The sequence below is a fragment of the Castor canadensis genome, chromosome 12 (assembly GCF_047511655.1).
Source record: "Castor canadensis chromosome 12, mCasCan1.hap1v2, whole genome shotgun sequence".
Lineage (NCBI taxonomy): Eukaryota > Metazoa > Chordata > Mammalia > Rodentia > Castoridae > Castor > Castor canadensis.
This window is the reverse complement of record NC_133397.1, coordinates 68,568,242-68,580,399: the sequence shown is the minus strand read 5'-3', so window position 1 is coordinate 68,580,399 and position 12,158 is coordinate 68,568,242.

The window sequence follows — 12,158 nt, the reverse complement described above, 5'->3', positions numbered from 1 at the left end:
TTTCTTTTGTTGTTGAGGTCTAATTTTATTCTGTTGTGATCTGAATTGATGCAGGGGGTTATTTTGACTTTCTTGAATTTGTTGAGACTTGCTTTGTATAGTAAAATATGATCTGCTTTGCAGAAAAGAATGTGTATTGTCTACTTGTTGGGTGAAATACTCTGTAGATATCAACCATGTGTATTTGGCCAAATGTGTGGAATAGCTCTGAAGTTTCTTTGTTAATCTTTTGTCTAGATGATCTATCTATTAGTGACAATGGGGTATTCAGGCCTCCCACTATCACTGTGTTAATGTCTGTGCTCTTAGGGCCAGTAGAGTTTTTTTTTTTTTTTTTTTAATGTAGGTGGGTGCCCCTGTGTTTGTCACATGTATGTTAAGGACTGATATTTCTTCTTGATGAATTGCTCCTTTCATTAATATGAAGTGACCTTCATTGTCTATCATGATTGATTTTAGTCTGAAGTCTACTTCTTCAGATACAAGTGTGGTTACTCCTGTCTGTTCATGGGGTCCATTTGCTTGGAAACTTTTTTCCACCTTTTGACTTTAAACCAGCTTTTATTTTTTCACTTAGATGAATCTCTGGTAAGCAACATAAGGTTAAGTCTTGTTATTTAACCCAATTTGCTATTCTATGTCTTTTGATTGGGGCATTGAGGCCCAACATTCAGTGTTGAAATTGAGAGGTGCCTGATGTTTACATTCATTTTTAATCCCTCTGTTGTTTAGTTTTACCTATTCTTTGTTTACTGGTCTGTTTGCTCAAAAAGGGTTTACTCTTTTTTGCATCTTCCTGTCTCACACTAGTTTCTTTTTCTAAATGTAAAAGTCCTCTAAGTATCTTCTGTAGTGCTGGCCTCATGGTTACAAATTCCTCTAGTTTTTTCTTATTGTGACAGGTTTTAATTTCTCCTTTAATTAGGAAGGATAGTTTTTCTGGGTAGACTAGTCTAGGTTGACAGTTGTTTTCTTTCAGGGCCTTCTTCTTTCTTTCCATGACCTTCTTGAGTGCAGAGTTTTAGTTGGGAAATCTATTATTCTAATGGGTTTACCTCTATGTCACTTGTCTTCTCTCTTTTGCAGCTTTCAGAATTGTTTCTATGTTCTGTATGCTGAGTGTTTGGATTATGATGTGGCTGAGAGTGTCTCTTTTTGTGGTCCTGATGGTTTGGTGTTCTGTAAACTTCCTGCACTTGGGTGTTTCTCTCTTTCTTGAGGTTAGTGAAGTTACAGCTATTATTCTATTTAATAGGTTCTCAGTGCCTTTAGTTTGTATCTCTTCTTCTACAACCATAATTCATAGGTTTGGTCTTTTCACTGTGTCCCAGATGTCTTGCATGTTCCATTTGTATATTCTGAGTATTCTTTCATGGTTTTTTACTATCTGGTCTAAATTCTCTACTTTGCCTTTTGTTCCTGATACTCTTATTTTCAACTTGTTCCACTCTGTTTGCCAAGTTTTCAATTGAGATGTCTATTTGGGATATTGATTTGTTTATTTTGGATTGATTTTTTCAGGGTTTCTACATCTTTGTTGATTTCTTCTATCATATCTTGGATAGTCTTAATTTCATTCATATGTGTGTATTCTCTTTTGGCTCATTTACTCATTTATTCATGTCATATTTGAGGTCAAATACAAACTTTTGTGTTTCTTCTTTGAGATCATTAATCATTTTTACTATTGTTTTTTGGAATTCATTATTTGGTAGCTCTTTCTCTACTCAGGTGTTTAGATCCTTAGTTGTGGCACTGGCTTTTGATGGAGAGTGGTTTTCTTGATATTTCACTCTGTTTTGAGATTTGTGCAACTGGAGTTGTTTTTCATTAAGGTTTTTATCTCTTGTGCCCCAGTAGTTGGGGATTTGAGTTTTTTCTCCAGGGGTTCCAACAGTAATCCTCAGAGAGGGGTATGCTGGATATGTTGCCTCTTGCTGCATTCTTGTCATGTTGCAGATTACCTCTTTTCTACCCTCAGCAAGGAGGCTAGAGTTCCCACACTTTGACGAAGGTGCAGGGGTTCTTCAGCAGTCACAATGGGGAGTGCTGGATCTTTATGCACTGTGGGGAGCATACCTCCTAGTACCAGCAGAATAGTGGGTTGCCACTTAGTACCGGAACTGGGAATCCAGCTCTAGGACAACAGAGATGTGGCTTTCCTGCAGGGAGGTGCAATATGAAACACTGGACTTCTGTGTACTTTGGGGAAATGGCTTTTGGTGCTATCTGCAGAGTAACAGGTTATAGCTTTCCTCCCCTCATTGGGAAATCTGGTGTATTCACTCTTTAACGGAAGAGTGAGGGCTCTATTGCTGTCAGGGACAGTGGGGAGTGCTGGGTTTCCAAGCTGTGTGAACACAGAAGCTTCCTGACATCAGCAGAATAGCAAAGCCTCCAGCCTGGGTTTCACTTGGGTGTGAGGTAGGGGGCTCCTGTGACTGAGTAGCAAATTGAGGGTACCCATGGGGCAGTAAAGACAGCGGGCTTGAATGGTTTGGTGACCACATGGTAGTGGATACTCTAGGATCTACTTGCATTGGGGTGTGGGCTTCCAAGAGCCACAGCAGCTGCTACATGGAAGGGGGACCCAATTTTGCAGGTAGAGAGAGCCCTGAGGTCTGCTTGCTGGCACAGCCTACAAGGAGCCATAGCAATTGCTGTAGGCATGGGGGAACCAAGCCTTCAGGCAGGGGGGTTTCTGGGACCTGCTTTCCAGCTGTGGCCTCCAGGAGAGCAGTGCAGTAGCACTGTAGACATAGGGGAACCAAGCCTTTTGTTAGCGGCAGCCCTGGGGCCTACTTGCTAGCACAGGCTACTAGGAACCATGGCAGCTGCTGTTGATTTGGGGGAACAAAGCCTGTGGACAGTGGAAGATCTGGGGCCTGATTGCTGACCCGGGCTTCCAGGAGCACAGTCCAGTGGCACTTTGGCCTGCACACAGGGAACCAAGCCTGCAGGCAGCGGGAGCCCTGAGGCCTGCTTGTTGGCACAGACTACTAGGAGCCACAGCATCTGCTGCTGGCTCAGGGGAATGTAGCCTGCTGGCTATGGGAGTTCTGGGGCCTGATTGCTGCATGGGCTTCAAGGAGTACAGTACAGTGGGGCTGCTGTTGGCTCAGTGGAACCAAGCCTGCTGACTTGTGCCTTCTGTAATCTGTGAGGCAGTGGGAGTCAAGAGTCCTGCTTTACAGCAGTACTGATTAACCTGGTGTTTCAGGGTAAAGGTAGCAGGTCATGTAGTACTGGGGACGTGGAGTTCTGAGATCCTGTGTATGTTTCTCAAAACAGGACTTACCATCAAGCACACTGAGAAATGGAATCTGGAGCCACAAGGGGTGGGGAATCAGAAGTGTTGAGACACGAGTTGTTCTTCCTATTCGTCCTGTGGTTAATTGTTCCTGCATTGGAGGTTTTGGAGAGGGGTTTGCTTCTGGCTGGTTGTGGGACCCTTGTGTGCCTTTTGGGGTCATCTGATCTTTCTTTTCCAGGGTAGTTAGTCACTGCTGGGCTATAAGGATGTCAACAATCTGCCGTCTTCCCTTCTGCCCTAAGCCTGACTCTCAATCTTGTAAAGTTCAGATGATAAAGAGTTAATACTAAAGAAATGGAAACAAATGTAATCAATTCATTTAAGTCATGTGAAAGAAATATGGTTTATAATAAGTATATAAAAATTGAATACTCATGCACATTTTTATGTGAATGTTATGAATAAATACCTATACTTATAAGTATATATTTATGTGTTAATATATCAGAAAATAATCAAGCCCAACCTTTTACATTATAAATACAATTATGCTTCCTAAATAGTAGCATGTGGAGCAACATTGTTTATGTTTGTAAACAAACAAAAAGATGAAGTATTTCTGCTTTTTGCCTTAAGGCATACTATAGGATCAAGATGTGTTATTTCCATTTCCCCTTCTTTTCTGAAGCTTTGTGCTCAAATTACTTTTCTCATTAAAAACAAATTAAATCATAATTCCTTCCAGGCAAACATACACATACACATAAACAAGCATGATTTGCATTACAATTAGAACTCTTCCCACATTTAGTCAAAAAATATAGGAGTTAAAGGATTTGCACACTTGGATGATATTTGAAATCATAATTCAAAATATAAATCAATGTACCCAGAGGGTATTAAAAATTCATTTCAAATATCAGCACAAACTGTCAGGTAATTAAGCTACCATTTTATTGCATGGCACAATGATAGAGACCTCTGCATTCTTCATTGTTCTGACAGCAAAAAAATGTCTTGACAACATGTTTACTGAAAATAATTGTCATCAGAAGAAAAGTTTTAAAAACTCTACTAAAATAAGAAAATCTGTCAGTGTCACAAATAATCTTTCAAATGATTTAAAATAACAGGCAAATAAAAAGTTTGTTATATATCTGGTGCTGTACAGTTTGAAAATATTTTCACAAATACTGATAGAGTTGATCAACTGAAGGACAATTTTAGTAGGAATGAGCACTGTTCTTAGTATGAGTAAAAAGCTATTAGTAGATATAATTTCTTAGAGAGTTGTTTAATGACATAATTATAAAACTTTAATCAAATTTGAGGTCAATAATTATAAGACCAACTAAATTATTAACCATGAGTCCTTTTTAAATAAATTTATTAGCATATTATTAATTGTGCTAAGGATTTTCATTGTGGTGTTTCACACAGACATATATTGCACTTTGATCAGATTAACCCTCTCTATTGTACTCTCCTTTCATCCTCTTCCTCCCCCTATTTTTCCACAACTTTACATAGAATTCTGTATGCCTTCCCCTGATTTTTCCACAGCATTCGTGGGTTTTCTTATGCCATCTTCATACACAGATGCAGTGTATTTTGATATTGTTTATCTTCATCTCTCACTCCTCCTTCCCTTCATTTCCCCAAGTAGTCCCACAATTATAATCATGTGTGTGTGCGTGTGTGTGTGTGTGTGTGTGTGACCTTTGTCCTTCTGAACTGGACTTACTTAACATGACAATCTACAATAATTCATTCTTCTTTATGGCTGAATAATACTCCATATTTTATTTATCCATTCATCAGATGTAGGGCCTCTAAATTGATTCCGTAGCTTGGCTACTGTGAACTGTACTACAATAAACATGGGTGTTTAAGTATCTTTGTTGTATCCTGGCTTATATTCCTTCAGATAAATGGCTAAGAGTGTTACAGGTAGATCATATGGTAGTTTTATTTTTAGTTTTTTGAGGAATCTCCATACTGCTTTCCCTAGAGGCCTGATGAATTTACATTCCCACCAACAGTGTATAGGGGTTCCTTTTTCCCCTGCATTCTCACCAGTTTGATGTTGTTTATGTTCTGGGTGATAGTCATTCTGGCTGGATGAGATGTCATTTTGATTTGCATTTTCTTTATGGTCAGGAATGTTAAACACTTCTTTATGTATTTTTTGGCCATTTGTACTTCATTTGGGAAGTAACTTTTCAATTCATTGGTTATTGGTCTTCTGAAGTTTAGTTCTTTGAACTCCTTTTTGAACTCCTATTCTGGAGGCTGTCTCTTCATTCTAGTAACTGTTTCCTTTGTTGTACAGAAACTTTTTAATTTGATTCAGTTCCATTAGGCAAGGCTTAATCTTATTTTTTGTGCTATTGGAGTCCAGTTAAGGAAGTTTCCTATGCCTGTATCTTTCAGTTTATCTGCTGTATTTTCCTAGAGTAGTTTCAAAGTTTCAGGTCTTACATTAAGATTTTTGATACACCATGAAGTCCTATTTTAACATATGATCTCAACTTCACTTTTAAAGATTTTACATTACTATTAGATAGATAGGAGCAGTCAATTCTGGATTTGAACAAAACTATGTTGCTTAGGCTGGGTTAATATTTAAGCACTCCGGGCTCAATATTAATGTGTGAATTTTAAATTGTTAAAAACTCAACTCTGTTCAGTTTTTATTTTTTGTCATATTTATTGTTGTGCTGGCTGAGGCATTTATAAAATTTCTTACAATATATCAAATACATCATACTTGAATTCATCCTCTTTCTACCATTCCCTTTTAACCCCCATTCCTGGAATAGTTTGAACAGGCATCAGTTTTCCATTTACATACATGTGTACACACCATTTGCACCATATTCACCCCTCTTCACTTTTTCCCCAACTCCTCGCCCTTCTCTCTGGTACCAACCCCCAGTAAGAATATGTTCCACCCACCTGTTCTCTGGTTTTTGTATAAGGAAAGAAGAAGAAAAATGATGTTTTTATTTCTTTAAGATAGTTACACAGGGAGTTTCTTTGTGACACTTCCATGTGTATATGCATTATAGCCCAAATTGGTTCATCTTCTTTATTTTTCTTCTTTCTAATTTAGTACCTTTTTATGGTGGTTTCAAGAAGTTTAAAAATTCTATATTCATTCTTGTATAGAGAGTATATTAACCATTTCCACCTTCTTTGTTTCCTTCTTTTATCCACCCCCTCTTGTATGTGACCTACCCTTAGTGTAAACTGTTTTTCATAATATTGCTTTATTTGTATTAGGTCTATATTCCACATATGGGAGAAAACATGTGACATTTGGTCTGTCTTTTTTCAAATATGCAAAAAAATGTACACTCTTTTATATAATAATGCCCACTTGAAGGCCCAGGGAATATTAAGATACAAATGGATTTGGACATTGCATGTCTCTATCACAGCTTTTCTTTTTTGTTTCATGATTTCTTCTCCCATATGAAATGAAATTCATTCCCAGAGAAACTCTTCTCAATAAAAAAATATAGTTATCACTTTCCTTTTCTCTCCTGCCATTAAAAATAGAATTAAAAAAACATGATAATACCCAAAGGCTCCCAATGTTATGTGGCATATCACAGGGTATACACAAAGGAATCAAAGTCAGACTATGATAAAAATACATGAAAACTCATGTTTATTGTGGCTGTAGTCACAGTAGCCAAGTCATGGGATCAAACTAGATGCTCATCAACAGATGAAAAGGAAAAGAAAATGTGGTAAATATATACAATGGAATATTATTCATTTGTAGAGAAGAACAAGGTTATTCCATTTGCAGGAAAATGGATGGAACTAAAGATCATGTTAAGTGAAGTAAATCAGACTGAAAATGACAGATATCACATGTTTTCTCTCCTATGCAGAATCTAGATTTTGAAAAAAAGACATGAAAGTAGAAAGGGGACTTTGGATGGGGCTAACAACTGGGAGGAGTAATGGAGAGAGAGAGAGAGAGAGGGTGAGGAGGTGGTGAATATGATGGAATTATACAATATGCAAGAATGAGAATGCCATTATGAAACCTAGTATTTCATATAATAATAACATCCATAATATATAAAGAACTGAAACAGGTAAAGACCAAAATAACAAGTAATCTAATGAATAAATGGTTAAGTTCTTGGTCTAGGTATTTTTTCAAATGTAGAAGTAATAATAATAACAACAGCAACAACATAATAATAATAAATACTAAATCACAAGGCAGAGTATTAACCATGCTTTTTTTTGAACATCATTGAAGCTAATCGTTAGGTGGTAGATTTGAGTCTTCTGATTGTTCAGCTTTATTCTCCATGTGGTAGTAGCAGCAGTCATCTCTGTGTAGTTAAAGGTTCCTGAAAATGATGATAGTGGAAGAAAGTGACATCAGATCTACATGTTGCACATTGCTTGACAAACACATATTCTCTTCCTGACTGCCAAGTACTCTTAATCTCTTCTTTCTGTACATGCATATGTACACCATAACCCCCCTTCTATATCCTATAACACAATTACCCTCATCAGACAAACTGTTCCCATGCTTGTAAGTTTCTTGACTTGGCTTGAAATCTAGAATGCTTGATGATGTTCAGTTTTGTCAGTCATTGCTTCATAACTGGTAAATATCAGAGATGAATATCACCAACCAATATACTCAACATGCAATAAGCAAGTTAAAGATAGTGAGAAAACGAATTTGGTATTAGATATAACAGAAATATTTAGTAATTAGTAAAACAATTGGTAGAAGTATATTTTAATTCATAAATGAGTGTTATGAATAAATATTATTTTTATTTCAAATCTCCTTCTCAAAATGGTGAGAAATTCCAGCACAATTAAGGTTGTCCTGCTTCCATTAATAACTATGCTGTTAAGGTAGTGCTAAGGCATAGTAGGTGGAGGATATGGATAGGTGTTTATAGGAGGGAGACCCTCCACCTGTGATTATGAGGAAGTGCAATGTTATTTGTATCCATTGTATACTTTCTATTTTTAAATTCTGTCTTCTAGCATTTTACTGGGTTTTAGCATGATATTTTTCACATATGTGTATATTATACTTTGATCTTATTCAACCTCTGTATTACTTTTTCTTATTTCCTCCTCCTTCTTCCCCCATTTCCTTTTCTCACCTTCCTAGTAATCCCTCTTTTGTTTTCAAGATCTTGGTTTAAGTTTTAATTTTGTCTCCCATTTCCATATGTGAGAGAAAAGATGAAATACTTGCCTTTGTGGGGCTGGCTGATTTCACTTAACATGATGATCAGCACTTCCATTCATATTCCAGTAAAGAATGTAACTTCATTCTTCTCAATCACTGAGTAAAACTATTGTGTATATAGATCTTAGTTTCTTTATCTATTCTTTGTTGATGAACACCTAGACTGGTCCCATAATTTATCTATTGTGAATGGTGCTGTGATAAACATGGATATACAGGTATCTCTAGAGTAAGCTGACTTTGAATCTTTTGGGAATAAACCCAGAGGTGATACGAGTCAATCAAATGGGGATTTTATTTTTTGTGATAAATGTCTATACTTATTTCCAAAATGACTGGACTAATTTACATTCCCATTACTAATGAATAAGAGCTCCTTTTCTCTGCATCCTGGCCTGCATTGTTTACTGCTTTCATTCTAGAAAATAGCCATTCTGATGGGGTAAGGTAGAATCTTGATGTAGTTTTGATTTGGATTGGACTGAAACTAAGGATGTTGAACAATTTTCATGTAATTATTTGCCATTTGGACTTCTACATTTGAAAAGGTCTGTTCCATGTATTTGCACATTTATTCCTTAGATTATTCATTATTTCAATGTTTGTTTTAGTTCTTTATATATTCTGGATATTAGTCCTCTGTCAGATGGATAGCTAGCTAATATTTTTTCCCCAATCTGTTAGCTGTCTCTTTATTGTTTCTTTTACTGTGCACCTTTTTCATTGATGCAATCCCATTTCTCTTATTTCCTGAGCTGTTAGAGTCCTATTCAGGAAAATTTCCTGTGCCTATATCTTGAAAAGTTTCCCCTATATTTTCTTTAAGTAATTTTAAAGGGTAAGATTTTTCATACATTTGTAATTAATTTTGTACAGGATGAAAGATATGAATCTAATTTCATTCTTCTACACATGGGTATCCAGTTTTTGCAACACTACTGGTTTAACAGACTGTTTTTTTTCCAATTTGTGTTTTTGGTACATTTGTCAAGAATCAGAGGGCTGTTCCTGCCTGAGTTTTTTCTGGATTCTCTATTCCATTGGTCAAGATGTCTATTTTTGTGCCACTACCATGCTGCAATTCTTACTATGGCTCTCTCTGTATAACAGTTTCAAGTCAGGTATCATTATACCTCCAGCATTACTCTATTTTTTCCTCAGGATTTCTATGCTATGAAAGGCTGACTGTGTTTTCATATGAATTTTAGGCATTTTTATATCTTAAAACAATGCCACTGGAAATTTGATGGGGATTTTGTGCAATTTGTGTACCACTTTTGGTAATATGGATATTTTAGCAATGTTCATTGACCTGATCCATTAATATGGAAGTTCTTCCTATGTTCCAGTGTCTTCTATAATTTGTTTCTTCAGTGCTTTACAGTTTTCATTATAAAGTACTTTTTAAATTTTTGGTTACACTTTGGCCTAGGTAATTAATTAATTAATTAATTGGACTATTGTGAGATTGTTTTCTTGACTTCTTTTTCAGCAAGTTTGTTGTTGGTGTACAGAAAAGCTGTTTTTATGTTGAATTTCTATCTTGCCAGTTTGCTGAAAGTGTATTTTAGATCTAGGAGACTTCTAGAGAAGTCTTTAGAGAATTTTAAATATAGAATAATTTCTTTCTCTTATGTTATTGCTCTTGCTAAGAATTCAAGCACAATATTGAATAAGTGTGTTGATAGCACTCTTGTCTCATTTTTAAGTTTAAAGAAAATATTCTCAGTTTTTCTATGTTTAGTATAATGTTGGCTATAGTTATGGCATATAAAGCCTTTACTATGTTGAGGTATAAACCTATTTCTAGTTTTTTCAGAGCTTTTTAATCAATAATGGATGTTGGGTTTTGTCAAAGGCTTTTTCTCCATCTACTAAGATGATTTTGTGATTCTTGTCCTTACTGTGGTTTATATACTGAATTATATTTATCAACCTGCATATGTTCAACCATTCTTGAAGCCAAATTAAAGTATGATACATGATTCTTTTAATAGATGTTGGAATCAGTTTCTAAGCATTTTATTAAGGATTTTTCCATTTATGGTCATCAAGTAAATTGGCCTATAGTTTCTGTTTTTGTTGCATCCTTTTCTAATTTTGGAATCAGTGTAATACTGGCTTCATAAATAAGTTCTGCAGTTACTTATTTTTATACTTTTTGGAATATTTCAAGAAGCATTGGAATTAGTTATTTACAGGTCTGCTAGAATTCTCCACTTAATGCATCTTGCCACAGGTTTTCATTCTTTTGGGAGGTTGTTTATTACTGCTGCTTCAATCCTTTTGCTTGTTATGGACATGTTCAAATTATTTGTATCTTCTTGGTTCAATTTTGGTAGGTCATATATGTCTGGAAATTCATCCATTTTTCCACATTTTCAAAGTTATTGGAAAGTCTAATGATTCTCTACATTTCAGTGAAAATGTCACCTTTTTGGTGCTAATTTTATAAATTCCTCTTTCTCTTATTAGTTTGGGTAAGGGCTTGCCAATTTTGCTTATTCCAACAAAGAACCAATTATTTGCTTCATTGATCTTTTATATTTAGTCTCCATTTTATTAATTTCAGCTATGATATTTGTTACCTATTTCTACTAATTTTAGACTCACATGTTCTTGTTTTTATGAGACTGTGAAGTTCATCATTAGGTTATTGATTTGAAATTTGTCTGTTTTTTAATGTAGACATTTATAGTTATACACTTCCCTCTCAGGGCTGTTTTCATTGTATCTCACAGGTCCTGTTGTAGTTTCATTTTCATTTGACTCCTATATTTTTTTAATCCATCCCTTTATTTCTTTGAAGATGCGCTTATCATTCAAAAGTTCAGTTTGTACATTTTCTGTAGTTTCTCTTTTTTTTGATTTCTAGCTTTATTTCTTTACAAAAAGTCATTTTGACTTTCACATTTTTTTCAAACTTGCTTTATGTCCTAAAATATGAGTTTTGAGAAAGTTCTACGGGCCTTTGAGAAGAATCTATATTCAGGGGCTACTGAGTGGGGTATTATGTACATAGCTATTGAGTCCATTTGATATATAGTGTCATTAATTCTTGAAGTTTCTCTATTGATTTTTTTTGGGGGGGTCATAGATGCTCTATCTATTGGTGACATTACAGTATGAAATTCATTCATTCTCCCACTCTGATTATGTTGGGCTCTGTCTGTGCTTTTGTATTCATTTTACAAAATTGAGCCTACTGTTATTCAGTGCCTATATTTTACAGTTGTTACAAACTCTTGATGTGTTCTTTCATTTATACATATGAAGTGGCCTTCTCAGTCTCTTCTGACTTATTTTGGCTTGATATCTCCTTTGTCAAATATAAGCATAATTACTTCTGCTTGTCCTTCCTTGTGGTTTCATTTACTTGGAATATTTTTCTCATCCTTTCATTTTAAGCATGTTTGTTTTCACCATGGAAATGAATTTCTGGTGGGCAGCAAACAGCTGGATCTTGTTTTTTAAATCAACTACCAGTATCTCTCTTTTTCCTTCCTTCCTTCCTTCCTTCCTTCCTTCCTTCCTTCCTTCCTTCTTTCCTTCCTTCTTTCTTCCTTCCTTCTTTTCATCATTTTTATATTTACTTACATGTGTATACATTGCTTGGGCCACCTCCCCTCCTCTTGTTCCCCCCCCACCCGACCT